Below are 14,087 nucleotides of genomic sequence, written 5' to 3'. Positions count from 1 at the left end.
CGGCTCGTACAGCGACGCGCCGACCGACACGCCGCCGCAGACGCCGCCCAGCCTCAAGCTCGGCCAGATGAGCTCGCTGAGCAAGCTGGCGCACCTCAACAGCAGCGCCATGGGCTACGGCGGTCCCTACCCGGGCTCGTCGCTGGGCTCGACCCGTCCGTCGACGCTGGAGCGGCGCCCGGACGTGTACCAGACGCAGCTGTCGGCCCAGCAGCAGCACCACCTTCAGCAGCACCAGCAGCAGCAGCAGCAGCACGTGCAGCAGAGTCAGCAGGCGGCGCGACAACAGATGCCTGTGGAGATGACCTCATACGCCGCCCCATACAAAGGGTAGGTATTGTCGGAAATTTTGTGGCTCCCTCCCAAGCAAATATCATGCAATGAGCTCGTCTTGTCATTGCTGGGTGTATCATGCAATGCCAGTTTAAGCAAGCCACAGAGACGTAGCATGTGAAATCAGTGCCGGTCTAAACAAGCCACAGAGACGTAATATGTGAAATAATGTGTATTGAGCAGGATCATCTGCAGGATCACCTTAAGAAGGATCACAATTCCGTAGGAGCGGTCCGAAACCAAATTTTCCAAAAACAGGCATGGAATTCAGCACAACAATTCTCTGCAGCATGTGAAGTGATTGCTGAACCAGAATCTGCACCGTCCCCTGCATTTTGATTGGTGTGGTTTTCCATGTAATGCCCTACGCGTAATTCTTCACTTTTTGTTAATCTGTGTGACAGCAGCTCTTCCTGACTCCTGCTGTCCACTGCACAGTTCTATCTGGTGTTTTAAAGTTACTTGGATGGTTTGCCAGCTAGAGACGTATTGCCTTACACAGCGAGTCTAAATCTCCCCTGCTGGCAGTTACATGGTCATCATCGTCATCATCACATCTCATAAAGCCGTGGCACGACTGCACTGGAAAAGCAGAACAGCATGATGCATGCATCACAGGCCGAAGGGATCGGTACATAGGCTACCGCTCGAATCGCAGCACCTAGCTCCAACTAGCCTAAGCTTCAGGTGCCGTTCATGACGCCCGGGTCTGTGTAGAGGTCTGACTGGCCCATCGGCTGCTCCACGGCGCTGTCACACGCACTGCCGCGTCGTTCCGCTCATTCCATCAGTCGTCAGGTGAGGGGGGAGGGAGGGGGGGGTTTATTCCATGCAGTCCCGCACGACCGCCGCCGGTCACGGCCCAGTCCACGGCCCTGCTCCCAAGACGTTCAAGCTCTGCACGGCTCCCTGGAGTCCTTAGGTGCGTCGCAAGCGTGATATCGCGACTATCGCAAGTGGGCGTCGCGGCGTCGCTGGCATGCGTGCTGACGATGTCCATATCGCACATCGTCGGCTGCATTTCGTAACGAGAAAATGACATGGTCACAGCGTGCTACATCACGCTCATCCGTAATACGCGATATTCCGCCGATTTGCGTGGTGACCCCGCTGACCCCTCACAACAGATGCCCCCTGGCGGCGCGCTGATTCCTCAGCCCTCGTGAGACGCCATCGCAGGTCAGCCATCCCCCTCTCGTCTCTGTAGCTCCCAATTCTTTGTCAGTCATCGTTGTTATGGCAAGTTATTGACTTTCAACATACCGTGAAGTAGTGGTTAAACGACGTTATAGAGCAAGCGTTCGGCGTATTGCCAGCACTCGCCACTTCGAGCTGAAATTTGGGACGCAGCCGGCGCGGGAACGATGAGCAGGGACCCGTGGACTCCGTCACCGAAGGGAACGGACACCATGCTCCACCCTTATAGAACTGGACGTTGCGCTTATGGATGTCGCGTGGCAACGAACGCCTGGAGCATGAATGTCTGCAAGGGCAGATCCAGCACGAACCCCGGAGGGGTAGGCTGCAAGCTCTGCGGCCATTGCTCCTCAAAACACCAAGCCTAATGAAACACAACAGAACGCTGGCCGTGCTGGGGAGGCTAGCTCTGGCGGCCCGCGGCCCGCTGCTCTCCTTGGGTTCTCCAGAGGACGTGCCCCGTAGCTGTTGTCCCGCGTCAGCTCGGCTGCGGCTCGCGTCCGTCGTCTGTGATCCGCTGTCCCACGGATGACGTCACGCCGGCCGGCGAGCGTCGCCGCGTGTCTCCAGCTGCAAATGAGCAGGATTTATTGCAGCGATGGTGTGCAATGTTGAGTGGCTGCATTAGCGGGCGCGTCGCGGTGCAGGCGGCGGGACGGCGGCACGGCCAGTCGAGCGGCGCGACGGCGGCGCGCCGCGCTGCACACGTCCAGGGCTCGCGGGGCGCGACGCGGCGGGCCGTGGGCTGCGGCTTGGCTCATGGGTGTAGGAGACGTCCGGTTTGTGGGAAGGCTGTGATTAACTAGAACCAGCTGAAGGCTGCGTTTGAGCCGTGCATCGCTTCGGGACGTTGAGAATTCAACCGATCTTATTTGGTCCATTCCCACGACACAGGTGCATTGCAACCTGTATAAAACTAGCTAGTGTGCACTGCAGGCAGTTCATCACTGAGCTAACGCTCGCGATTTGCACTTCTTCGTGAAACGAACATGCCAACGATGAGCTGTGGGAGCGATCGCAGAATGTGCTTCACATAAGGCCAGTTACGTCGGCGTGTTATCTTCGTGAGCATAAGCCCGACGGCCGGCAGGGCCGAGTGTGGGAATGTTTGCCAGAGATGTCCGCTTGCTTCTTATCAGTTTAGCCATAAGCGTGTTATTGTTTACACTGCAGGGGCCAATCGTCGCTAGCGCGCTGCATGTTACGGGCGCCGCAGGCATCCCTGCCAATACAAACCGGGCGCCCATCAGATAACTGACGAGCGTGTTGCGGGATTAAAGGCGATTGATTGCACTGGCCCGGGCTGCCGACCACTTGAAGCGCTGTTGGGGGTCCGCACCAAGAGCTTTGTGGTCAGCGCGGCGCATGACCCCGCGCTGAGGACAACGCGGGCCGCCAGTGGACGGGAGCCCGCGCTCCGAGCACGCGTGCGATTCCTGCAAGTGGGATTAGCCCCCTCCGCGCCGTGTAATGTCCGTCCAAGGTTGGCGTATTAACTTGAGATTTGCGCGGACATGCGACGTTTCTGACGCCGCCGGAGAAACTGCACTTGCAGTGATCCGGGACAGCAGGAGCGCAGGGACGCGTCAGTGGAGGGTGGGCCAGCACCTCTCCGAAGCCAATTCTTCCCATGTATCACCACAGGTTTAACACTAAGCTTTCCCGAAAGGTGTGTGGAAAGGCCCGAAAAGCCCGCTATTTTTTCTACGCGAGTGAGTGTCGTTCACTCTGCAAACTGCGGTAAAGACGTCAATGCGGCTGAGTGCGGAACACGTGGTACACACCGCAGGCCGCGCTAGAGGCCAGTGCAGACACGGCCCAAGACTCACGATGTATTAGACGAACTGTGGCTCGTATCGCTACAGGGACATTCCATGACAATGGACCGTGGACCGTGTGCGCTCGGCGTGTAGGGCCTCAGATATGTTAGCTAGTGAGCTCATGGTACATGAGTGCTCCGTAAAGTTTTTTTGCTCTTGACGGTAAACAAACACATACTTTAAAAGGCATGCAGAAATTGACGAGCGTCTTTGAGATCTGTTAGCAAAGCTGCCGAAATTCGATGAGAAAAATGTCTTTGAGCGTAACTTACGTTCCGCACGGGGTGACGCCGACAGCCTGGATCAAAACAATTCCGCGCCAGCTGATGCTTGGTCCTCCATTCCGGAGATGCCCAGAAGCGGCCGTGCCATAAATGTAAACAAAACGTCAGCTGACACGCTCAACTAACATCGCAGCCGCAACTTCAAGTTCATTTCTGATAAACATCGCATCATGCTGCACTCTGTAGGCATACATTCTGACATTTTCAGCTGTCTTAGATTTATGTCATTTTCTGTATGCTAATTATCACCAGAACGGCTATCCAAGATACGTCAGCTGGCAAAAGACGGATGTAAACAGAACGTCAGCCCACATGGTCAGGTGGCATAGGTGCAGCATTCCGGGATCAAATCGCATGTAAATGAAACCACTTTATACCGTGTGCATAAAATTCATCGATTAAAACTGCCATGAATTAATCTGATTTCTCTAAACTAGTTGACCCCAAATGGTTACTTGAAAAACGCCAGCTGACCAGCGTCACGCCACATGGTCTGTGTTGTATCTCAGAATTCGGCTTTTTCCTGTTACCCGGTTTTGCCGAGAGCACCAGGGCTGTTTGTTTTACCCCACGCCTCAGCGTCCTTCCCGCGCCCTTGCCCCGGGACAGCGCCGGTCGCGCCCCAGTCCCGCCGCTGCACGGCAACATTTGGTGGCCTGGTGTCCGACGGCGGCCGGGCGAGGCTCCGCGCCAGGCGCCGCTCGAGACGCCGCGCGGTGCCGCCGAGATTGATGGCAGGCTCGCAGGGCGGCCGACTGCAGCCACGCGAGAGCTTGTCAGACGCGGCCGCGACGAGAGCGCGACAGGTGGCATTATTCAACGTAACCGCAGTTAAAAATCGGCCGCCGTGCACGCTGCGCGTAATGACCGACGGATGCTTCACGCTGCTGAAGGCTGCTCGCGGCTCGTTTCGGCGGTTTGGATCCGTAGATCTTGGCAGGGTGGGTTAGTATAGAGGTGCAGCGCGACAAAGAGCTCCCGGTCAGCTCTCAGCGAATGTTGGTAACGAAGGAACGGATTCACACGTCATTTCTCTAACCGTTATTTCACCAGCGGCCTCTTCTCTCCGTTCACCACTCCTCTCACCTCGATCAGCGGCTGTTTTTCCGTCAACCAATAATACTTTCCCAGTCTTCTCTCCGTTCAGCAGTCTCTCAGTTCTTTAGCCGTGGCCCTCCGTTCACCAGTCGCGGCTCTCCGCTGCCCAGGCGCATCCCTCCGTTCCTCAGCCGTACCTTTCCGTTCACCAGTCTTGTATTTCCGTTTACTAGTCTCGTCTCCCGTTTCAGCGGTAGTTCCGGCTCCGTCCCGCCGGCCGAGTACGTGTCGCCCGTGTGAGGGCGTGACCTCCGGCCCGGCAGGCCGACCTCTGACCTGACTTCCGGTCGGGCGCTCCTGCCCACTGAGGTGAGCGGCCGTCTCTCTCCCGTGGACCGCCGGCCGGCCGACCGACACCGCCCGACAGAGCTGGCCGGGTGGTTTCTCAGCTTAACACCCTTCCACGGCACGATGCTGCAGGAAATTAATCCTGCCAATTACTTGGCAAGATCGGCGCGCGATAGCGCCACCACTGTCACCTCGATGTAAGGCCGTACATCACTATCAGAGGCTTAACGACACCAACTTTGTCCGGTGTCACGGGGCGCCTGTCCAAAACACCTACCTGTGTCGCATTTTGTGGTTTTTACAACGAAGGGGCTTATCTGATTACGTAGGGAGCATTGTGTCCAGCAGCTATTGCAGAGACTGACTGGCGTCAAAATCCCAGTCCTTGCGCGTTTCTGCTTTTTTACATGTCTCTTCTTGTAAGCGCTTCACAGCATATTCTGCGAACAGAGAAGCATGGGTACTTTTGGAATAGCGCAACTGCCCGGCAGACATAACAAAGACGTAGTCATAACCCGGTGGAGACATCACAGCATGGCTGATTGTTTGCGAGCTCTCACTGGTGATTGTGCTGCTGTCGTTGCTGTCAACCCAGGCGTAAACTTACCAGCTCAATACTAGATGGGAATGTCATGGACGCGACAGCCAACTCGTGAAGCACCAGTCTCGCAAACGAAAGGTCGTAGGTTCGAGTCTCAATGCGCAGCAGGAGTACTTTGTTTAGGAGATTTCCCCAATGGACAATTCGTTTTAGTCACATGCGTTAACATTTGCTGTATCTCTTGATTCCTGCGTTTGTCTCATTCAGCCAGCTGTTTTCTACTTCCGTGGCCATTTTTCTGCCAAGGAGTGTTGGCTTTAAAATAAGCAGTTAGGCGAAGTACCAGTACCGTTAGCATACTTATCCATCATTCATCCATGTCGGAGCAGAAGCTTTGCAGGCGCATTGCAATGGATATAGTAGAATTCTGTCTATAATAACGAGTCGTAAGAATGTCGGCTGCCGGATACGAGCGGACCCATCACCGTTCGCAGGGGTTCAACTGCGGCGGTCCCATTCGCCACGGTATCAGCTGACTGGCGGCAGACATCAGCCAGCTGACTGGCGGCGGGTATCAGCTGACTGGCGGCAGACATCACCTGGCTGGAGGCAGGCATCAGCTGACTGGCAGCAGACATCAGCAAGCTGACTGGCGGCGGGTATCAGCTGACTGGCGGCAGACATCAGCTGACTGGCGGCAGACGTCGGCTGGCACACAGCTGAGATCAGTTGGCGCTCCTGTGTCACGGCCATCTCCGTGGAGACCTACTGGAGACACCCGTGGTCAGGTAAGAGGTCGCACGCTGCTCCGATGCAAGGAACCAATGTCCCAGCAGTGTTCTCTGGAGAGCGTCGTCCAAGCAGCAGCAGGTCCTAGCCTCCGCATTTTGACCCATTGCCAGTGCAGTGTCATTTTGCTAGCGGTCCTGCTTCCAGTGGTGCTCCTTGAATTGCTCAACTACCGATAACAGATTGTTCTGGGCGCCTGAGTAGCTGCCTCCTAAGCTCCAACATTCTTCGCGTCGGGCCATTTGTCGGATTGCCTAACGATCGTGCGATTCCTCAGACGAACATCCAAGCCGACATCTCCCGCCAGGAAGACCTGCAGCTGATGTCTTCCGTCCAGTTGCTGCGCACGTGTCCGCTTCCGGCTGCTGCGTGCGTGTCCGCATCCGGCTGGCGCTTACGTGTCCGCGTCCGGCTGCTGCATAGGTGTCCGCGTCCGGCTGCTCCGTGCGTGCTCGCGCCCGGTTGCTCGGCACGTGCTCACGTCCGGCTGCTCTGCACGTGTCCGCGTCCGGCTGCTCCGTGCGTGGTCGCGTCCGGCTGCTCCGCACGTGCTCACGTCCGGCTGCTCCGCACGCGCTCGCGCTCCAGGCGTGCTCACGCCTAAAGCGAGGACGAAGCGTCGTGGAGTCGTGTCCAGCTGGGGGAGGCACGAAGCCACGTGGCGCTAGGGCAGGGCTGTAACGGATACGGCCAGAAACAACCGGGCACGAGGCACGGACTGGCCGCGACGCGGCATAGCGGCGTTCGCAGAGGCCACCATCCCAGCTAGGGGCGTATCCAGGATTTCTCAATGGGGAAGGGGGTCAGAACTAAAAACTGTTCACTGAAAAGTCCGTTTTAGAGCGTTTGAGGTACGCAAAAAGTCTCGCATGGCATATGACATCGTCGCATTATTGCAATCTACTTGTTTTTACTCGTCTACCCTGACTATTTAATCGTAGACATTTCCCCACATGCATATCAATGCATTACATATTTGATAATAGTGGTAGTTGGTGCGACACCATTAGTGCCCACCTTGAATACGCCCCTGGTCCCAGCTGCCGGGGTAGCGACCAGCGGCCCTGGTCCGTGATCAGCGCAGTAAATGCCGGCGGTACTCGTGCCATTTCGATCAGGTGCTCCGCGCGTGCCTCTCCGCTCCGAACTGGGTGGGATCGGCCAGGGGAGGTGATGGTCGACAGTCGTCGGGAGTCGTCAGTTTTGCCTCAGTTCAAAAGCTGCGCAGACATGTGCGAGCCGCACAGCTGGGTGCCTTGCACTGGTGGCTCCTAGTGGGGTCAGCATGGAGGGGTACCGACCAGAGGTCACTGCGAGGTCAGGTTGGGTCGCTGGAGGTCAGAGGTCAGAGGTCACCGCGAAGCGAGGCTGCTGTTCGGCCGGCGAGGGGCAGGGCTTGCAGGCGGATGCAGGCTTGACTTAGAGAGCGGAGCCGACACCAGCGCCAAATCTGGATCTGAGGAGCAGGCTACGGCTCGTTTTGACCCCGAATCGTGCCACCACCGTGATTTGCTTCTTCGAGATGATTTGGCGGGGCCGCCTGTCGTAGTCGCGTACTTACAAGCTCGTGTTCGGGCCGAACGTCCAAAGTCAATCGTATGGGGCAGCGTGTTCGTCATGTCCTGTGATGGCTGAGTACAATGTGTTGCGCATCAAAAGTCCAGCATCGCTCGCTGGCCAGCTGTCGGAGGTGAGCGCCGTGATCGCCGTGTTCTCAAGTGTAGGTGCTCCGTTGAGTTGCTGCGTGAGATGGGGTCCTGGCTTTGTCAACTGTGATATGTGTCATTGTTGCTCGCGCGTGCTGTTCCGATGTGCCGAGCAGACTTCGGTTTATTCGTTCATTCGTGGGTTAAGAACCGCACGTGGGTGCAGAGGAATCGATGTGAACTAGGTTACGAGTGTAGAGTCACGTTGAGCGTTCACCAGTTGATTACATGCGTCGCAGAACGTCATGCTCATGTGCCATATCGCGTAATATGACGTCTTGTTTCATGTGAGGAGAACGATGCGAGCATCGTGTGCAGTCTGGTTCTCGCTGCACGAGTTTGTGATTTGATTATTTGCGTGGGTACTTTGACGCAAATACATGTGTTGCCAAGTGGCACGGAAACGGCCCTTCAAGTTAGCGTGGCCAATGCAACATGAAGGTTATATGGCGGTAGCGGAGATTTGGACAGGCGGGGATGGGAACTCAGCGGTCGAGTGCGTCGCGCGCCATTACCAAAGTCGTGAAATCGGTGGGGACCTAACCCCCATAATCCTCAAGGGAACTCCGGCGGTGGCTGTGCATGTCAGATGTTGCGCCCTGCTGTGTCGGCCACCATGCAGGTGTGTGTACGTCACGCCACACATTGCTTTGGGTCAAGTAACTCGACCCGAATGAAACATTTGCAGCTGTAAGCTGTTTATCCCTCGTGTGAAACTAAGTCAGACCGGAAATGTTTGAAAATGTTCGTTAATTTCCTTGTTAAAAATCCAAAAACAGCGCCAACAAGAAACATTCTGAGATCTCATCCGCACTGAAAGCCAACACTCAAGGCAAGTGCATGCGGTATAATCCTACCGGCATCATGATATTGTGACAAGTCCCATTCACTCCATATGCTGTGATCTTTAAGCAAACCTCTGTCCATTCGCAGTGACACGGCACAAGAGGATTCAGCCAAACCTTGAAAGTTGCTTGCCTTAATCGCCAATTATGGGCCGAAAGCTAATGCATTGATTGGAGTTATTGTAGTTTGCCACAAGCAAAATCGATACGGTTTGATCAATGTGTATAATGCATGCCAAGGGTTCAACGACGACATGTTGATTTATAGGACAAGTTTTTCGCTCAAGCCTTAGGAAGCGACGTCTCATTAACAACAACTTTCAACAAGCCGGGATTCTCATGAACTGATGATCTGTTGTCAAATAAAGCTCAGGTCCCGCCAGGTTGTTCCAGTCTTTGGAACACGAAAGTGAAGTAATGAGGTACGCCATAACGAAGCGGCCATCGCAGCCTGTCACGTGCATGCATGAAGGCATGTGATGCCGCAATACACACAAACTTAGCCTAGCATTCGATGATACAACTGATACAACTCCTTTTATAACAACAAATCCTCCACATTTTAAAGGAAAGCTCGCCAAGTCCGGGATCGCACGGTTCCATCGTACGTTTGTGCTACTCCGAGCGCCCTACCGGGCCCCAGAAACCGCCACAGCTGCCTGAAAACCATTACCGCTCATCCGGCTGATTACGATAAACACTTGGCTATACAGAAAACAAATGTATCTGTGTAAGCAAAGGGAGGTCTTTCGACAACGTTTGCACTGGCGCAGAGAACCATGAGGATTCAGTTAGCCAAATGTCATAGACTCTGCAATGAAAGTTTCCATGACGAATCCTTTAAGAAATGCGTGACAATGCTGGTTTTTGGATTCGATTTCTAAATTCAGAATTTCGGTGCAGATCTCGAGATCATGTTTTCTACGGACGCCTATGAAGAAAATCCACTCAACCACCCCGGCTCGTCCTGAGCGCGATCTGCGTCCTGATCGTCGAGGAGCAGCAGACGCGCAACCGACGGCGTCCGTTCGGCATCACCGCAACCGCGTCAGCACACAGCCGGCTGTTATGATTAATGGACAGCCTCTGACACGATGAATCAGCAATCGCTGCCGTCTCGGCCGCCGATGGGCCATCGACAATAATGCTGCGCGGTGCCGCAGCGGCGTGTCAGAGACTGCGCACGATACGTAATGCCTCTGGCACGTGCCAGTGTGTCCGCCTTTTGAGCTCTGATCCGGGTCGGAGGCATGTGGGAATGGGGCACGGTGGTGGGGAGGGGGGGGATAGTGTGTGGGGGGGGGGACCATCGGATTACGTTACCGTGTTCTAAATCCGACACCATGTGCTGTTGTACGTTGATCGCGGGTTGTCAGAGGCGTCATACGCCATTTTCCTGTTCAAAAATTCTCAGACCACTCTTCACACCCTTAAATTCTCACAACGCTCTGAAAACTGTAATTTTCAACCCCTGCATGTTCTCAGGTACCTCAAAACCAAGTTTTGATATTTTATAAGTAATGCCTGTGTTTTGAGCGTTTTAAATTTCAACAGCGTCTTGTCATTGGTGTAAATGCTCGCTCTAACCTTCCGCGGCACTTAAGCAACATTCTCCGTTAGCGAATGGGCATTTTTGTATTAGATGGAAGGAGCACAAAGTAATTTACAATCATTCTCAAAGCTGCATCAGACCCGGTTTGGCTGTTTACTTAGTGAAATGCAAGCACAAATAACCTGGCGTCATGTGTTAAGGCATACCACATGTGTGTGAATGATTTTTTGCATCTTCAGTAAGAAGAGGGGTTTTCAGTTAGAACATGATCTTCATCAGAGCAGAGCATGTACGACAGAGCTCGATGATGGCATCACTCCATCACAACAAATATTTTGCATTGCATCTGCTAAAATGATCAGTTATTGTGATCTTAAGTTCATCTTCCAGATGCTCTTTTCATGGGTTGTACACATAAGTTCTACCCACATGTGGCTTTGCGCCTTGCTCTGCCTCTCAGCATCACTGATTACTGCCAAGTAAGGCACAGGCCCCAATAATCTTTTTGAAAAACTGCATCCCGTTTCCCTTCATTTGCATTCCTAGACGGTTTACGTGAGAACAAAGCAAAATTAGCTGCAAGTCTCTGATATTTATCATACGTATCATTTATCTCTGGTATTTATCATACATGCATATCATCGCTCGGGTGGGGGACAGGTTGAGCCCCCTACGGTTTTCCCGGAATGGTTTTCGAGCGTGGCTGCGTCAGTCCTTGCATAGCTACAGGCAACTGAAGCGCAGATCCTTTGGTGTCAAAAACTAGATACACCTTGTAAGGTCACTGAGCGAATTGAATGGTATAAAGGCCAGAGCGAGGTCAAAATTAACGTGCCTTTTTACTCGCGAGATTGCTGTACATGGTAGTCTCTGGTGCTCATTTCGAATTCATTAATGACAGGGATCGCAACATATATGTCCCGTGGACTTCCTAAGACCAAAACGGGTCGCTGACCTAAGACGACCCAGGCGAACATTTCAATTTTAAGTACCTACCACCTAGAGTGATCCCTGGCGCTTACTTGGACAAAATAGGAGCAATCTCGTGGGTTTTTTGGTCGCCTAGACCTTCTACTCGTCAAACGAGGTTATGACCTTAAACCAACACCATTGATCTTTTCCTTAGAACAGGTGCGGAGGTTCACGGCGGTTGCATGAGGCGGTCTGGGGGCACTTTGGACACTAATGTGGAGTTTGACCCTGTTTGACCTATCTGGCCCCACGATCATGACCAAGGACCAAATAAATGAAATCACGATTCAAACAATTGTTATTCTGAGATGCAGCACTGAAAGCAATCCAGCGCTTCGAACGATACTTCAGCAATGGAATGGTAGGTTTCAATTAGCAACAGCTCCGAACTGGAATATACATTTTCAGGAATTTTGTCTCGGGATCCTTCGAAATCTAGGATCCTTTTCCTAATTGTGGGGATAGATGCTCCTGGATCCGGGGTACTTTCTAATTCCAGACACAGACATGCATCTGGTGAACAGCAAACCATCAATGCAAGTGATAGTTTGAAATACTTTTCAAGCTCAACGTGCCATTTAAATTTGACATGATGGCATCAAAATAACCGTAATACAATATACACGAATGTAATTCCTCAGATATACAGAAATTCCCAAGAGGGTCATTCCATTTGAGGATCGTATCCAATCCAATAGGAATTGCTTTAAAGTGATGTCTCAAAGCCTTTACAGATTTCACAAGTAAGGTTGCAATGCACAGATATGTTTAGGTGAAACTCCAGTCGGGCAGAGCGCTACAAGGAAAGTCACCAAAGGATGTCATATGAATTTGACTTTGCTCACGGAGGAAGCTGGTGCTTGGGAAACGGATATGATATAACGCTAGTAGGACGAGCAGTATGACGACACATGGAGAAGAAAATAATAATAGCGTTATGCTCATAATATAACGAATTAGGCATCCAGAAAAAAGTGTATATATTTCAGCCGTGGGCTTTCACCAGTATTCGCGAATAAAGAAAACGACCCGTTCCATAAAATCCAATGTTCGCTTTATGTGCTTCTTTCTGGACTAATTAGTTCTTTTATGAACATGAGGTTATTCTTATTTTTCTTTACTTAAGATGATGCGTTGATTTAGCTTGAAGTAAGTTGCAACTGCAAGCGCATTATCAGTCCACGCGTAAACGAAAAACAAGCATTGGACTTCATACTACCCGTTTTGGCAGGTGACGTTTTCAACGTACCTGAAAGTGATTAACATGAAAGTTGAAGGCAACGCTTAGGCGTTCCCAACAGCTTCTAATTTTAGGTCGAACACATGTGGCTCAAAATCTACATGTCATATTGATTGAACAAACAACACCATCGGAATATCTCCAGCACGGAACGATCAATCATTGTTGAACTGGCCAAAAACGCTCATTCTTTGCATTTCTTACTAGGCAAAACTTGTTAAAAGAAAAATCTGAGCCTAGCGTAACGAAATTCAAGGGACCCAAGCGTTCAAAGAAATTCCCAGACATTGGACGCGTGCTGGCTCTTACTTCAGCCACCGCCTCTCCTTCCACAACGACGATGCTAGCCTCAGAATGCATAGAAATGAATGTGTGTACAAATGTGCCCATAAAAAGAAAACCATTGAGCCGGCTCGCAGCCTAGGCATCATCAACAATTCATAACAAATCTAGCTCCTCGAAGATCCCAGCAGGGGCTCGATCCGTCTTATGCCCTGAACCTGACAAGGGATTTCCACCTGTCAAACAACGTTTTCTGATGCGCCCGCCCGTCGACACAACTCAAATCAACGAACACGACGGCACGCTGCGGGCTCGTTTCTCCCCGGCCTGTCAATTGGCCCCGCAGCACCCGCGGGCACTGGCAATAAACAGCTGACTGGCCAGGCCGGCGCTGGGCAGGCGCTCGCTCCCCGCGTTCGCCAGAAAAACAAACGCACTGTCTGGACGCACGCTGACGGATGACACTGACACGCGCCTCTCCCCCCCCCCCCCCCCCTCCTACCCTGGGCGGGGGCGGGGAAGGGGAGAGCGTGTCAGTTGCTTGCCGGTAGAGCGCTTCATGGATTGGATCAATCCGCGGGTTGTGGGCCAATCCGCAGGTCGGGTTGGACCGAATCAGAAATTTACGTCAAAACATGGATTAGGACCGGACCGGATTTTCAAATCTACCAGCTCACACAGATTGAACGGATTGAAAATCAATCATATGGAACTTATCGCTAAATAGTCCCTAAAATACTGAATGAAGACATCAAACTCAGAAAATAACCTCTAGACCAATAAAATGCAGCATTTTCAATTAAGAGCAATGCACAAACAGGCTGTGTAAAGCATAACTCAGTCAAATATTCCAGAAAATTGACTAATCATTTTTATCATTTGAACAGATCATTTTGAAAACTTGATATAAGTGGCACTCAGTTATGCTGCTATGGGAAACTAGGGCTTTCACTCCTTCCAAGTAGCTCAAATATGTATTTGTTTAATACCCGTCTGATCCTAACATAGCTACCATTTCTTCTGGCCTGGCCAGCAATCCCATTTATGCACAGGTGACTCTGCATCTCAGGGTTGAAAATCGGGACAGCGGCATGTTTTGCTGGTAAAAGCACACCACAGAGTTTGGGAATATAAGCTCCT

The 14,087-nt window shown here is 52.4% G+C and overlaps 1 long non-coding RNA gene across 1 annotated transcript; it reads left to right on the top strand.

The window, feature by feature from the left end:
• Positions 1-13: 13 nt before the first annotated feature.
• Positions 14-8,987, top strand: LOC119105898 (uncharacterized). The gene is made up of 4 exons (XR_005095080.1): positions 14-330; positions 4,924-5,041; positions 6,056-6,349; positions 6,628-8,987. It is a non-coding gene; the product is annotated as an uncharacterized LOC119105898 (long non-coding RNA).
• Positions 8,988-14,087: the final 5,100 nt, after the last annotated feature.

This window comes from Pollicipes pollicipes, unplaced genomic scaffold, assembly GCF_011947565.3.
Source record: "Pollicipes pollicipes isolate AB1234 unplaced genomic scaffold, Ppol_2.1 Scaffold_6138;HRSCAF=7277_pilon_pilon_pilon, whole genome shotgun sequence".
NCBI lineage: Eukaryota > Metazoa > Arthropoda > Thecostraca > Pollicipedomorpha > Pollicipedidae > Pollicipes > Pollicipes pollicipes.
This window is presented reverse-complemented; position numbering and strand designations above follow the sequence as displayed.